This window comes from Bactrocera neohumeralis, chromosome 2, assembly GCF_024586455.1.
Source record: "Bactrocera neohumeralis isolate Rockhampton chromosome 2, APGP_CSIRO_Bneo_wtdbg2-racon-allhic-juicebox.fasta_v2, whole genome shotgun sequence".
In the NCBI taxonomy this organism is placed as follows: domain Eukaryota; kingdom Metazoa; phylum Arthropoda; class Insecta; order Diptera; family Tephritidae; genus Bactrocera; species Bactrocera neohumeralis.
Genome location: NC_065919.1, coordinates 20,769,586 through 20,784,568, shown reverse-complemented (window position 1 = coordinate 20,784,568; position 14,983 = coordinate 20,769,586). Strand labels below are relative to the sequence as shown.

The following is a 14,983-nucleotide window of genomic DNA, read 5'->3' as shown; positions in this document are numbered from 1 at the left end:
GCACAAGTACAATGCCAACGCGGGTAAGGAAACTAAAATAACTAGATTTGTAAATCCATTGCCAGTAAGTAATCAAGTTTAAGGGAGAATACTAAACACAGCTGGTCTATTTTTAGACATAACTTAAGTTTATATTATACTGAATTATTCGCTTTGTGTGCATTTTGTGTCGACCACCTGCTTTTGTTAATTGCTACGTCATCTGCGTCAGCACCAGCTGGTTAAGCATGAAATATATTTGCGTGGAAATGAAATTCGCTTTTGCGTAACATCAAAGTCATTTCGTAATTCTTAGAAAATTTCCTTTGACAAATTTTCAATTCAATTATAAGTAAATGTCGAGGGCAAAGCAAATGTCAGTGGAGAACGTTTCATCAAGTTTTGTAATTAATATAATCAAAAAAAATATTGTCGTTTTATGACTTCGACATTTTATTATAATTTAATTATAATTGAAGTTTTAGATACAGTGGTCCGATCTTGAAAATTTATATATTTACATTTGTTTCAGATATTGTAGAGTTGTCTTAGACAATAAACTTTGTCAATAGCTGTATCGTTTATTTTGAATCGCAGCTATAGTGATCCGATATCAGCGGTTCCGACAAATGACATCAACATCACAACAATATCGCCGTTAGTTCTGCTTTCTCCAGGTCAGACGAAGAATCGACGCAAATGAATTTGGTATTAAACGAGGACAAGACGAAATACACTCGTGGCCATGCAAACCTTACTACTATACTTTCTTAAATTTTTTTCGGACCTTTTCGTTCATTCGGGACCTGACTGACGTGCAATGAAAAAAATGTATTTTTTATTTTTATACTCTCGCAGCAAAGTTGCTAAGGAGAGTATTATAGTTTGTTCACATAACGGTTGTTTGTAAGTCCTAAAACTAAAAGAGTCAGATATAGGGTTATGTATACCAAAGTGATCAGGGTGATGAGTAGAGTTGAAATCCGGATGTCTGCCTGTCCGTCCGTCCGTCTGTCCGTCCGTCTGTCCAGACAGCTTCCAGAAGGAAGCTGCACCCAGGCTTTTTTTTAAAATTGAAAAACATTTCTTTGGACCAAAAACCATATCTGAACTACCTGACCGATTTCAATGAAATTCGGTACATAATATTTGGCGATGACAACCTTCCTTCTGGGTGTTACAAACTTCGTAGGAAACTTAATACCGTAGAAGTGAGCGTTAAGATACATTTGTTGTGAACGAGCCTTAGTTTTCTTCTGTTTGGTTGGAATGACATCCGTCAAACATATTCAATAATCTTACAGTCATAGGGTGTCAAAAGCATTTATTTTTTGTTTCTATTTGAAGAAGAGTTCTGCAGACACGCATCGAATGCTTGGCGAGGCACATGATGATCATGCTCTATCAGAAGCAATATAAGTATACAAAAGATGGTTTCAACTATTCAGAGATAATGCTTTTGATGTGAGCAATGAAAAACGTGGAAGACCACCAAAAAAGTTTGAAGACGCCGAACTACAAGCAATCTTGGATAAAGATGATACTTTGAGTCAAAAGCAAATGACAAATATGTTAAATGTTAAACAGCAAACAATTTCAGACTGAAAGCTATGGGAATTTAATGGAAGACAAATGGAAAACCGAGAAAAAATTGTTTTATGAGATTTTGCTTTAAAGACACAAAAGAAAATCAGTTTTTTATTGAATTGTCACTGATGAAAAATTGATTATTTTAAAAATCCTAAACTTAGAAAATCAAGGGTTAGTCCCTGTCAACCATCAGCATCGACTGCAAAAACAGCTCGATTCCGTAAGAAGGCACATGCAAAGGATGTGGTATATCATGAGTTTCTGAAACCTGATAAAATTTAATACTAATTGCTAGAGACAAGAAAGGATCAATTTGAACCTCGACCATTGATCGAAAAGCGACAACACTCACACAACGCTATTGCAGGACATTGAGAAAACCACGCTTCCTCTAGGGTTAAAGAGGTGGACCATGAACTACCTGAACGGTCGTCAATCATCCGTACTATTTCGAGGTGAAACATCTAAACTGAGAAGAATTAAACACAGGGTTCCGCCGGGTGGTGTTCTCTCCCCGCTACGGTTTAACTTCTGCATCTCGAAACTCCCGCAGCCACCAGAGGGGGTTTCCATAACCTCGTACGCAGATGATTGTACGATATTGACGTCGGGCAAGGGAATCGATGGCATGTGTTTAAAAGTAAACAGCTACCTCTCTGACCTTTCTCGTTTCCTCACTGCACGGAACCTCACACTTTCCCCCACCAAATCCACAGCGAAAATTTTTACAAACTGGACGAAAGAGTATAGACTTGAACTTAATATTGCAGTCGATGACCTGAAAATTCCGACTGTAAATAATCCTAAGATTTTAGGTGTAACCTTCGATAGTCTATGCTCCTTCACTCCCCATACGGCTGCGATTATTGCCAAGGTACAGAACTGCTACAAAATCCTCAAATCGCTAGCCGGCAGCACATGCTGAAAAGGCAAAGAAACGTTGTTGGAAACATACAAGGCAATCGGCCGGCCGGTCCTCAATTACGCAACACCTATATGGTCGCCTGGATGCAGTGGTACGCAGATGAGGAAACTCCAGACCTGGCAAAATACTGCATTCCGGACCACGACGGGATGCCTTTTAATGTCTCCTATCGAACACCTACACACTGAGACGCTTATGCTCCCAATTAAGGATCATAATGAACTCCTCTCCAAGCAGTTCCTGCTGGGATGTTTTCGTAGAATTCATTCTTGTAGCCATCTGCTTTGAGCGGAATCGCCTCCTAGGAGCATCAAAAGGTCCTTCCTTAACTACGTTGACGACGTCGTATAGTACGCCGACCAGACTTCGGACGCAACTGACTTTCGACAGGTACTGACCGCCATTCACAGTGGAGCCATTGACACCTTCACCGTCTCCCTTCCCGTGAATGGCGTTCTTGGAGTCAAACCACCCTAGCGCCGCTTCGTTCTGAATATTGTAGCAGATTAAACTCCTACTTTAGTCATCTAGCCTTAGATCCACCAGCGAGCCGAAGGTCATGGCAGCCACTGCTCCTTTTTTTCGTGTAAAAAAAAAAATTGTATTATTTTTTTTCACATTTATAAATAAATAAATAAAACTCCTACTTATCCAGAATTGACCCAGAAATACCCAATGTATGTCCTACATGCAACTAGTCTCCGCATGACACTGACCACCTCTTTGCATGCCTTACCAACCCCACTCATCTAACACCCTTTTCCCTTTGGTCCGACCTCGTCGAAACAGCACGTTTCCTGGGCATACCGTTAGATGACGGCGATGACAACACAGATAACCCTTACCATCCTAACGGGGACTGATAACCGTTAAAACAACAACAAGATCGAAAAGCGACCAAAATAGGCTAGAGGACACGGCAAATAAATTTTTTTCACGACAATGCACCTGCACACAAAGCAGAATCGGTGCAGGATACAATCAAAAAACTTGATGGGACACACATTGGCTGAGCAGCACTTCGATGCCTACGCATGAGTCAAATATTAGACGAACATTTCTATTGCCATGTTACCCATAAGTCGCATCAACAAATGGATTTATAGAGAGAACACTTCAATGAGCAAATAATTTCACGTTTTGGGCCAGTCGATTGGTCACCAAGATGGTTTACATCACACTGTCAGACTTTTTCTTGTGGAGATATGTAAGGTTTAAAGTCTATGCTGACAATCCAGCTTCGATTCAGTACTTAGACCAAAACATCACACGTGTCATTCGCCAGTTACTAGTCGAAATGCTCGAACGAGTCATCGAAAATTGTATTCAACGGGTGGACCATCTACGACGTAACCGCGACCAACATTTGAAAGAGATAATACTCGAAAAATAAATGCCAAATAATGTTCTTTCGCATAATAATAAACATTCCCCATTTAATTTTAAGTTTCTGTGTTTTTTTTTTTTAATTAGGGAACTTTGAAATGGATTACCCTTTATAACCGCGTTGCCTTCCATTATAATTTATCTAAAAATTGTAATATATGTTCGTGTGAATACTTAATATAATTGTAAGGTTTATACTATATGCTTATATGCTATTTAGTTCACATTAACTTCATTACACCGAAGTCTGACATTCCCATAGAACCAAGAAATACGAGTAACACAAATATAATATAATAACTATTATTAATATTTAATGTGTTACAAAAGCAGTACTTAGCAAGTGCCATTAACAATGAATTAGCTTTAAATATTCGCTTGTTCACATGTGCTTTGCAAATACCTTGTAAGCCGACCTATTTTCAAATAAGTAATGTGCTAACCACTTTGAAAGCAAATGTTACGTATACGCCATGCATACCATTTGTGTTAATCTGCTTTAATGCTTAATATTACATGTCAATGCTAAAGTTCTTGTGCTCAAATAGCATTACAAGCAAATTAGATGAAGATGGGTACATTATAAAGGTTTATTTTGGACGCAAAATATGCATATAGTACATAATTTGATATCTAAAGATTTTGCTGTATGCATTTGGAAATTGAATAGCTGTAAATTTCAAGCGAGATTTTCATTTCAACTGTCACGAGTAGAATTTTGAGCTGTATTGCTGAATTTAGTTATATCGCAAGTAATTTAGTTAGAAAAAATGGTAGAATTAGCTGGCTTAGTACCAAATTTGAAAGACTTGATGTTAGATACAAATTATATACATTTGTTATATTAGAAAATATGCCTTATAAATGTAAATCAAGCTTTCACTTCTCATCTCCATTTTATAACTGCATAATTGGCATGCCAAACAGCCAAATTTTGAGTTGTGTTTCCATTCTGTTCAATTATGGTAATTGTATTATATAACGATTTATGGCCCGACTCATTTGCATTCCTAGAATTACCAGTTTCAATTTTGTATCAACAAAAGAGTATCCAAGCAATTCCAATTAATTATTTACATAGATAATCAATCATCAAAAATCAATTAATTTTAATGATTGAGTACATATGAACTACATTCAATGTGAACTCAACTTTGAAGTAGCTGCCATGCTATGTTATTAGTTTTTGGTGAAGTTGCATAAGCTAATTTTGCATAACACTAAGACTATACAAATTTTGAAATTCTAGATAAATTTAATCACCCGTTAGAGGATTGTACCTTCTCCATTTAGCTCTACTATTATATTAAAAATTGTGACCATTGGAATGGATGTGTTCAACATACGTATGTAGTAATGCAATCGGCATTAGTGATTACATAAAATAGCAATTAATCAGTAAAAATACTTCAGTATACTCGTATATGAATACGATATTTTATTCTCACATACTACAGCACAAATTACTTATTTGACATAGCTGGCAAGGGCGTGCCTTTGCTGTTATTACGTTGTCAGACGGGTAAATGAGTTCATGGCATAACTGGAAGTTGTGCGTCACGTATATTCATAACCACATTAGGTAAACAATATTGTCATTTGGAGACAAATGTATGAATATATGAATATAAGTTGATGACCTGGAATTCAAGTACAAACAATAAATGAACTTTTATGAGAAGATTGCCATCAATAAAATGTATGTAAGTTGATCCAGACTACAATGCTATTAACATATAAATTCAGAGCGGTATAAAGCAATCTGTCAACAGTATATTTTGGTTTGTGCCCAATAAGAAAAATACTTCAAAAGGTGCTCTTATATGAATGTTCTATAAATGTACTAAAATAGGTATCTAACTGTATTATACATATATAGTAAACTCAAGCCACTGATTTCTAACCAATTGACACGTTTAGGTAATTGTACAGTGTCCGAAAAAATCAAATTTAAGGGGGGAGCCTGCTTTAGAAGCTTCAAAAATAATTTTTTTTTACTTAAATGTCTTTAAAAATTATCTAAGAATATGTCTCCAAAATTATAGATGCAAATTCGAAATATTTTCGAAGCTAAAAGGGAAATAGTGACCGAGCGTCTAGCAGATATATGAGTGCTTGGGCAGAAAGCGAAAACTTTGACGCGCGATTTCTCGGTTTTCCATTTTTACGATTTTTCTCAATTGGCGGGCAAGACAGAAAAAAAAGTAAACGTGCTATCGAAATGAATCAAAATGCGTTTTATTTGGAATTAAATTCTCTTCTAGGTGAACCTAAAATACCTTAAGAAAGTTAACATTAATCCGGGTTTTAAACGATTTAAAGAAATTTTTTTTTAAGCATTTTTTCTTAATCTGCGAAAAATTTTTGAATTTTTCACTTTTTGTTGAATTTTCTTGGTTCACCTAGGAATTACACTATTGAAAATTAAAATTTCTTTTGTTTTTTTGTTTCAGATGAAAATTGCGACCTGCAACTTGCCCGCCACACTGTAATTGCACACTCGAGGCGCCTCCGTAAATTTCTTCAAACAAGAAGAATATCTATTGTATAATAATAAAAAAATTTGAGAAGACTCTTCAAATATATAAGAATAAATCCTAAGAGTTTCATTTCAATCAGACATTTCTTTCCTTTCCAAAAAAATCCTTGAAAATATAGATTTTTTGAAGCCTCTAAAGCAGGCTCCCCCCTTAAATAGAAGAAAAATACTTACAAGTAGATCTAACCTTTGGGTTTTAAAAAGTAATCATTATATAAATTACTATGAAAGCTGCTTTGTAGAATTTAAATGCTCCATTTAAGCGTTTAACTGTTCCACTTAAGGGGGTCAGCCCTTGTTGAGGTCTGTTTTTTAGGGATAGGTTAGGTTAGATGGCTGATCAAAGATCGCACGTGGACTACATGCATAGTACTTTGTGGAGCCATAGAAAAGAAGAGCTCCTGTGTTCGAACTATAAACTAGTAGAAGACTTAGTAGCCAATACAAATTTGCACAGGCGTTTAATTTCCATTCTCGCCAGCTCACTGGGATTTCTGAAGCTATGCGCACCTATGTGATTAAGGCTTGACCGCGCAAACGCGGGACAGTCAAGAAGAAAGTGTGCAGTTGTTTCCACCTCATCTTCTGCAGGTGGCGTCTGATAGGATTTCTAGCTTTACTGCGTTGACGCCAATAGAGCAATGACCCGTTAAAAGCTCTGAAACTAGTGAGAGGCTAGCCTATTTTTCTGGAATATTTTAGACTTATTTCTTACGATCAATAAACAGACAGAGTTTTAAGTCTATTTTTATTTATTAACATATATTTCAACAGTATAAATATAAATTTTAAGCTAAAGCTATTATGTAGAGCATGAATTACAGCGTTCTGAATACCCCCACATCGAAAGAATGATCGTACACTACGTCAACGATTTCGGCTTTTTGGCTAATTTGAAGCAAAAAAATTTAGTACGTGACATTCTTCTCATATTTCTATGTTACAGTACGAAAATGGATGAAATCGGACAACAACCAAGCCTACTTCCTATATAGCATAATTTTAAATTGCACTTGATTCCTTCACTTGCACAATGCCTTTTGTATATGCCACTTTATAATCAAAAATTTTTCAAATCCAACAAATACTGTGCAAGCTCCTATGTACCGAATATTTCGACCACTGTACCAATAGTTGACTTTAGACTATATAATTGAAATTCAGCGATAATCTTTCTCTGAAAAAGTTATATCTGTATATATGAAAAATGGCTTGAATCGGGCCAATACTTCCCTTAGCCCCCATATACCTAATATTAAAAGATTTTCGAACTTGCTGGTGACTTTGTACCGCAATATCTGAGTTATCTCAATGAAAATGAAAGAGCGTGTTTTACTCATAACAGTGTGTCTGTGTGCCCAAAATAGACAAATTTGAGCGAAAACTTGACATAGCTCCCATATAACTGACATCAGGATTTTTGGACATCCGGCTGACTTTACTCTATATGATTGGTCTTTCAGTATGTGGCATGTTAAATGTATGTATTGTATAGGTATTGGGAAAAATAGATGAAATTGGGTCAACTCTACCTCAACTCCCATATACTATATATGTGACCTGGTCTACGAAAAGGGAGCTTACGTGCGAAAACTAGTTTTCTGGGAAAAGCTGTTAAAAATAATTTTTCTCCTTTTTTTATTGACACCTAAGCCCCCTTTTCGTAGACCAGGTCACATATAATGATTTTCGTTTTCCTAACAAACCTTATGTTCCTGGCAGTGTATGACTTATATATAGTAAATGTATATATAAAATTGCTTAAATTTCGATTCTCTGTTGATATTTTACACCTCAAATTATTTCTCCAGCTTTGATTCCTGCAAGTTGCAAGAGTATAAAATGTTCGGTTGCACCCGAACTTAGTCCTTCCTTACTTGTTAAAAATCTCTTTGTTAAGAAAGCAATTTACGAAAAAAATAAATAAATCGGTGTTTTGAGCCCTTTACATAAAATTGGTATGAATTTCGTCAGTTTAATAAAATAAACTCTTCTACAAAATCAAGGAAAAGTTGAAAATAATACGTACTTCTGCAAGACATGACTTTGCTGTTATTGTCCAACGCATGAATCAACTGAGAATTTTAGTATAAAAACAATAAATAATTGTTGACTAATTGATTTTTCATTCAAAAATCTATTTATATACTCTCGCAACAAAGTTGCTAAGGAGAGTATTACAGTTTTGTTCACATAACGCTTGGTTGTAAGTCCTAAAACTAAAAGAGTCAGATATAGGGTTATATATACCAAAGTGATCAGGGTGACGAGTAGAGTTGAAATCCGGATGTCTGTAACTTGAGTAAAAAATTAAGATATCATGATGAAACTTGGTACACGTATTTCTTGGCTTCATAAAAAGGTTAAGTTCGAAGATGGGCAAAATCGGCTCACTGCCACGCCCGCAAAATGGCGAAAACCGAAAACCTATAAAGTGTCATAACTAAGCCATAAATAAAGATGGAATAAAGTGAAATTTGGCACAAAGCATCGCATTAGAGAGGGGCATATTTGGACGTAATTTTTTGGAAAAGTGGGCGTGGCCCCGCCCCCTACTAAGTTTTTTGTACATATCTCGGAAACTACTATAGCTATGTCAACCAAGCTCTACCGGGTCGTTTCCTTCAGGCATTTCCATATACAGTTCAAAAATGGAAGAAATCGGATAATAACCACGCCCACCTCCCATACAAAGGTTATGTTGAAAATCACTAAAAGTGCGTTAACCGACTAACAAAAAACGTCAGAAACACTAAATCTTACGGAAGAAATGGCAGAAGGAAGCTGCACCCAGGATTTTTTTAAAAATTGAAAATGGGCGTGGCGTCGCCCACTTATGGAGCAAAAACCATATCTCAGGAACTACTAGACCGATTTCAATGAAATTCAGTATATAATATTTTCTTAACACCCTGATGACACGTACGAAATATGGGTGAAATCGGTTAACAACCACGCCTTCTTCCAATATAACGCTATTTTGAATTCCATCTGATGCCTTCTCTGTATAATACGAGTATATACATTAGGAACCAATGATGATAGCGGAATAAAACTTTACGCAAATACGGTATTTGAAAAATATGTAAATGACGGATAATGAAATCTCGATTATCACTTTATCATGCGAGAGTATAAAATGTTCGGTGACACTCGAACTTAGCCCTTCCTTACTTGTTCAAGCATATATTTTATCCACCTCCTTAAGGGTGGCAAAGATTTAAGAATTTATGAGGAAGTTTTTAATCAGATTTATTTTTATTTATTAAGTAATATATATTATTTGAAAATTTTTTAAGCAGATGTTCCTCACAAAAATCACTTTATACTAAGTGGGAACGTTAAGGTTATCCACAACGAGGAGGAAAGTTCTTGAAATTGAATCTGACGCTAATTTATACAAAAAATGATTAACCATATTATATTATTAATATTATTGTGCAAGCATTTTTTATCGATTTTTATATCGAAATTTCCATAAATATCACTTCCAGTAATAAAAGCAATAAAGGACAATGAAGACATAGAAATGATGACGTTTTGAAATCTTAAATATTTCTGTAGCTAAATTTCACACATATTCAAGTATATTCTTATAAGCATACATAAATATACACAAACACACATAAATGCGTATATATTGTACATAGCCATTGCAGTTGTTTTTATTGCCATCTTTGGAAGATGTCCAACTTTTTGGCGTTTTCAAGGTTGTCCGCGCTTTTATTGCTTTGTATTGTTGTGGCCAAAAATAGTTTTTAGAGAACGGTTTCCCAATTATATTACTAATCTGTGAAATACATATAAATGTATGCATATATTTATATGTATGGATAAAATAAATAAGTTATGTTGCTTTCTAGTGATTATACTCGTCTGCTTATAGCAATGTATGGGTAATATCAAATCTATGACAAGTAAGGAAGAGCTACGTTCGGGTGTCACCGAACATTTTATACTCTCGCTTGATAAAGTGATAATAATTTACATATTTTTTTATTTTGCTGTAAAATTAATTAGATTAGATCAATTTTTGTACTTTGAGTATTGAATTGTATTTTCATTTCCTAATGTATATATTATACAGAGAAGGCATCAGATGGATTTCAAAATAGCGTTATATTGGAAGAAGGCGTGGTTGTGAACCGATTTCACCCATATTTCGTACATGTCATCAGTGTTAAGAAAATATTATATACCGAATTTCATTGAAATCGGTCTAGTAGTTCCTGAGATATGGTTTTTGGTCCATAAGTGGGCGAGGCCACGCCCATTTTCAATTTTTAAAAAAAGCCTGGGTGCAGTTTCCTTCTACAATTTCTTCCGTAAAATTTAGTGTTTCTGACGTTTTTTGTTAGTCGGTTAACGCACTTTTAGTGATTTTGAACATAACCTTTGTATGGGAGGTGGGCGTGGTTATTATCCGATTTCTTCCATTTTCGAACTGCATATGGAAATGCCTGAAGGAAACGACTCTATAGAGTTTGGTTGACATAGCTATAGTAGTTTCCGAGATATGTACAAAAAACTTAGTGGGGGGCGGGGCCACGCCGACTTTTCCAAAAAAATCACGTCCAAATATGCCCCTCTCTAATGCGATCCTTTGTGCCGAATTTCACTTTAATATCTTTATTTATGGCTTAGTTATGACACTTTATAGGTTTTCGGTTTCCGCCATTTTGTGGGCGTGGCAGTTGGCCGATTTTGCCCATCTTCGAACTTAACCTTTTTATGGAGCCAAGAAATACGTGTACCAAGTTTCATCATGATATCTTAATTTTTTACTCAAGTTACAGACATCCGGATTTCAACTCTACTCGTCACCCTGATCACTTTGGTATATATAACCCTATATCTGACTCTTTTAGTTTTAGGACTTACAAACAACCGTTATGTGAACAAAACTATAATACTCTCCTTAGCAACTTTGTTGCGAGAGTATAAAAATAATTTTAAGATTTCGATATAATATCTCAAAATGTAATATTCTTCTCTGTTAAAAAATGAATAACTCTTTAAGTAAGGTATAGGTCTACTATTGTGATCAAAAAATATGGTCAGGCATACTATGAATTTCTTCCGCCGTGCTAAACTGTTAACAAAGAATATTATTTGACCGTTAAAAGTTGTATGGTTCAAGCTATTAATCTAAATGGCCGGAATTATGAGCAAATAATTAGGCGTTCCTTCATCACGATAATGCACCATGTTATATTGCATTACCACTCTCACAGCAACCGTGTTGTTGTTATAACGGGTACCTAATTCCCGTTAGGATGGTAAAAATTAGATAAGTTGTCATCGACGCCATCCAACGGTAGTTCCACGAAACGTGCTGTTTCGAAGGGATTCGACCAAAGGGAGAAGGTTGCCTAAAGCCTAGGGTTAGCAGGGCATACAAAGAGGTGGCTAGGGAGCGCAGAACGAAGCTGCGCAAGGGTCACTCTCGTTTCTCGTGGCAACTCGAGCTTCTTGTATGCAATGGATGGTGGTTTGACTCCAAGTACGCCATTTACTGAGAGGGAGTCGGTTAAGGTGTTAATGGAACCACTGTGAATGGCGGGAACAGATGTTTGATGGAAGACAACAAGGGCGTCCTGTCGTAGTCCGGAGTGCAGTGTTCTGACAAGTTTGCAGCTTCATCGTCTACGACGTATTTAAGGCCCGGCCGGACGTTTGCCTTGTACGTTGCAAACAACGTTTCCTTGTCCTTTCCCCATCGTCGTATGAGGAGTGAAGGAGCACAGACTTTCGAAAGTCACACCTAAGACTTTAGGGTTATTGACAGTCGGTATCTTAACACCATCGACTGCAATATTAAGGTCAAGTCTGTACTTCTTCATCCAGTTTGTGAATATGGTCGGTGTGGATTCAGTAGGTGAGAGTGTTAAATTCCGTAAGGAAGCAAGAAAGGTCGGAGAGATATTTATTTAATTCTTCTCAGTTTTGAGTTTTTACCTCCAAATAGTACGGATGATTGATGACCGCTTAGGTAGTTCAAAGTCCACCTCTTCAGTCCCAAAGGGATAACACAACAACCTTCGTCTCAGTTGCAAAAGCTCAATTTTGAGTCGCTATTTATGTGTGTGGTCCAGCGTTGTCTTGAAACGCCAAAACTGTATGTTTCTGCATCTGGACCATAAACATTAATTACATTTTATCGACGAATGACTGTAAATATGGCGTATTTTTTCCTTTCGGATGTTCATCTATTACAAGTGTTAAAACATAATTGAGTCAAGCGATCACAAAATAATCTGAGAAATTATTTTAGCATGAAGTCTGGTCATTCTATGGCATAAATCGTAATGCGATCGCGCTTTCTATTGGAAAAATACTATTATTTCCTTTATGGTATTCATTAAGGTATAAAAAGCAACTTAATTTTTCACTTCAGTAATTAATGACAATTTTATATTTTTTAGAAATTAATTAGTTCTTACAAAATAATTTGAATTTTCTGAATATTAAAAATTGCAACAAATCAAGTCCGGACAAAATGTTATGAACCCTTCACCTAAATATTCGATGGGTGGCTTATATTTATCCATATTTATTTATAAACTAGAGTAGAGCTCTCCACTACCACAAACCCGCCGAGTAAAAGCAACGTACTCAAACCAATCTGTTTTGTGTTATCCTTCTGTCTATTAAATAGATTTTGTCTGTGTTTGGCTTTACTATATTTTCTTTACTATAGTATGTTTCATAGTTTATTACTATCCCTTTTGTCAAAAAGAACCAAAAAATAGTTTCGTAGTATATAAAACTATGCAAACAAATGTTTATGTAATATATCAAACTCCTATGTGCATGTTAAGGTAATTGTACGCCATTAAGCAATCAATACTTTTGCCATTACAATTTTACCAAAAAATTTAGGGCAGGTAAATAAAAGTTGGCCAAGTAATAAAAAATGCTCACACGTGGCAGACATTGACGAAAATTCTCACATGTGCAGAAAGCAGAAGTTTTGAGAGAAGTGATATTCTTTTAAGCGCACATTTGACTGTGTATATATGGATTAAAAACGAGGTTTTATTATGCATGCGTCGACTTTTGAAGCTTCGATGGAATATTTGTACCTAAATACCACATATATGTATATGTATAACCACGAAAGAGGTGTCTATGCCAGTAAAGAAGAAGAAGAAAAATATATTAGATAGATATTACTTATTTGTGCTTACGTTGCAAAGGAAAAATGAAGCCACTTCGATAACGAGACGACTTTTTAGCACACACCGACTTAAATCACCCACAATAAGCATTTTTATCGACACTTTTGGGGGTTTCAAGGAGGTTTACGCAACAAAAAACGGTGTGGGATTCATTCCAATAACTAAATTATTATCCAAAAATTTAATTCGAAAGTATGTACGTGGGTTGCCTTTTATATTTTGGAATTTGGCAAAACAAGTATTGCAATCTGGAAACTCATTATTTTATCGTAAAGTTTGATATTTTTGATGGTATGCATAAGAAGAACGTTTTGATATAAGAACGCTATTTTGTCTTGTTTACAGTTACTTAAAATATTCTTCTTGACCAAAACAATGAAATTAAATCACGAGCATTTTTCCGCGATTACTTTTTATAACTTTCTACGTAGAGTAACCCACCAAGAGTGCATATATGAACTTAATTCAATTTTTGACTACGAAACTCCGTCAAGCTCTAGTGTATATCGATGATATGGTGAATTCAATGGAGATCGTATACTTCAAGAAGAATTTCGGGAAGGTCATCCAAAATCAGTTGTTGCTCCGGAAACTATCGATGCTGTGGGCAAGCTAATATTGCGTGAGCGTAAGAGATCTATCGTTAGATTTAAACAATTAAAGACACTAGTGAGGCCAGCATATATTCAATATTATATGAACACTTAATCGTAAAAAAATGTTCACGTTAGATCCCACATAATTTGTCAATCGCTCAAAAATAGGATCTTGTCGATTGGTCGCGAGAAATGTTAACAAAACATCGAAATTTCGAAACACGTCTATGACATACTGTCAGGTGATGAATCGTGAATTTACGCGCATGAGCTCGAAAGTAAACAGCTGTCGACTGTTTGGGTGTTTCAAAATGAGGAAAGTTCAATCAAAGTTGTTCACGCATGAAGCACTTCCTAGAAAATATCACAACCATGCCACTGGAAAAACGCAGAACAGTAAATTTTGAGTGATATCGAGCCATATATTTGCCAGTTGTCTTTCAAGAAATTAAAAAAGCCAAGGTTCGATGACGGATCACTCTTCACCTCTTGACTGAAACTTTTAGCACTCAAAACATCGATTTTTTAAGTCATTCTTAGTATGGTCCTAACTTTTTGGTGCCAAATGACTACTTTTTATTTCCATGGAAAATAGAAAAAAGAGGTCAACGTTTTTCAACATTTGAAGAGGCGGTTGATGCGTTCAAAAGGCATATTTTGGATATACCTCTATCAGAGTGGCAAAACTGCTTCGACAATTGCTTCAAACGCATGCCAAAAGTGTATAGATTTTAATGGAGAATATTCGATGATTAAATTTATATTCTTGAATTTCCGAAATATAAAA

The 14,983-nt window shown here is 35.6% G+C and overlaps 1 protein-coding gene and 1 pseudogene across 5 annotated transcripts in view; both read left to right on the top strand.

The window, feature by feature from the left end:
- LOC126751730 (uncharacterized) overlaps positions 1-14,983 on the top strand; it is a 103,410-nt gene that overhangs the window by 31,299 nt on the left and 57,128 nt on the right. The gene's annotated exons all lie outside the window — the stretch shown is intronic.
- Positions 2,189-2,782, top strand: LOC126751207 (uncharacterized; annotated as a pseudogene).